This window comes from Protobothrops mucrosquamatus, unplaced genomic scaffold (genome assembly GCF_001527695.2).
Source record: "Protobothrops mucrosquamatus isolate PMUCROS unplaced genomic scaffold, P.Mucros_1.0 scaffold3608, whole genome shotgun sequence".
NCBI lineage: Eukaryota > Metazoa > Chordata > Lepidosauria > Squamata > Viperidae > Protobothrops > Protobothrops mucrosquamatus.
Genome location: NW_015389571.1, coordinates 48745 through 50812, shown reverse-complemented (window position 1 = coordinate 50812; position 2068 = coordinate 48745).

Here is a 2068-nt window from a genome sequence, read left to right as displayed (position 1 = left end):
CCCCTTCATGACTCGTGGACTTCAACTCCCAGAATTCCTCAGCCAGCATGGGGAACTATGGCCCCTTCATGACTCGTGGACTTCAACTCCCAGAATTCCTCAGCCAGCATGGGGGAACTATGGCCCCTTCATGACTCGCGGACTTCAACTCCCAGAATTCCTCAGCCAGCATGGGGGAACTATGGCCCCTTCATGACTCGCGGACTTCAACTCCCAGAATTCCTCAGCCAGGCACGCTGGCTGAGGAATTCTGGGAGTTGAAGTCCACAAGTCATAAAAGGGCCAAGCTTGAAGACCCCCCCCTGCCTTAAGCCAAGTCGGAGGTGATTTTTAAATGAAATAAATAGAGTTTTATCTCTCAGGTGGGCTTCATAAGGTTTGGGAAATAAAATAAAATAAAATAAAATAAGACACGGGATACAAATGTTAGGCAGAGGCAGGTTTACCCGGAAGTAGCCAGTTTTTAATGACACCACCTTTTTACACGATTCCTTTTGTGGTTTGTTTGCAAGACGTCGGAATGGATCAGTCACTACAGAATTAGTTTCCAGTAAATAATAATAGTAGTAGTAGTAGTAGTAGTAGTAGTAGTAATAAAATAATAATAATAATATAATCAATTTCCTAGAAAATGATTCACATCTGAGGTTAATCTGTTGCAATGTTCTTCTGCAGCATTGTTGCGTTTTGTAGCTTGCTGTTTTCTTGGCAACAGAAGCAAAGTTGTTTACCTGTACGCAGGGGTAGGCAACCTCAGCTCTTTTGTGACTGGTGGACTTCAACTCCCAGAATTCCTGAGCCAGCCATGCTGAGGGGAAAGGGAGAGGCTTCCAAGCTGAGCCATGCTGCCTCAGGAATTCTGGGAGTTGAAGTCCACCAGTCACAAAAGACCCAAGGTTGCCTACAACCGTAGTCACACGGTTGTTAAGTGAATCCAGTCTCCCCACTGACTCTTGCTTGTTCAGAAGGTCGCCAAAGGGGGTCACGGGACCATGCAACCTGTCGTAAATACGAGCCAGTTTTCCAAGCGTCTGAATTTTGATCGTGTGACCATGGAGATACTGCAGTGGTCGGTTGTAAGTGTGAAAAACGGGCCTAAGTCACTTTTTTTCAGTGCCGTTGTAACTTCGAACAGTCACTAAATGAACAGTTGTAAGTCTGAGGACCACCTGCAATGGAGAATATGTGGCATACCATTATTGGGGCAGCATAACTGTGGGAATAGTGTCCAGGATCTGCTGTTTTTCATCCCCTTGTATCTTGTTTCTCTTCCCAATTCTTGAAAGTTCACTCAGCATTGGTTGGGGAACTCTGGGAGTTGAAGTCCATAGCTGCTGCCTGGGGAACTCTGGGAGATGAAGGGGCTGCCATAGAGAAGAGGGAGTCAAGCTATTCTCCAAAGCACCCGAAGGCCGGACAAGAAGCAACGGGGGGAACTAATCAAGGAGAGAAGCAACCTAAAACTAAGGAGAAACTTCCTGACAGTGAGAACAATTAACCTGTGGAACAACCTGCCTCCAGAAGCGGTGAATGCTCCAACACTGGAGGTTTTTAAGAAGAGACTGGACAGCCGTTTGTCTGAAATGGTATAGGGTTTCCTGCCTGAGCAGGGGGTTGGACTAGATGACCTTCAAGGTCCCTTCCAACTTTACTATTATTATTATTATTATTATTATTATTATTATTATTATTATTATTATTATTATTATTATTATTACTCTACTAGATGCTTTTAGCCTACAGCCCTAGGATCTCCTGGTGGTCTCTCTTCCAAGCATTTACAGGGCCCAACCTTGTGCAGACCCTGAACCCAAACTAGGTTTGCCAGATTCTACTGACCCGTCACCACCAATCATACTTGCTAGTTTTTATTCAGCACAAAAATAGTTAGGTGGCCCTGAATTTGGGGATGCCTTGAGTTCAAAATGTCTCATTAAAAGTACCAGCGAGGGGATAAAAAATTACCCTGTTGTTAAAATGCAACCAGACCCAACATAATTCATAGCGAGAACAATCTAAAAGTAACTATTAAAGCCTTTGAAATGAGGCTTGAAAAGATGAGGGGGAA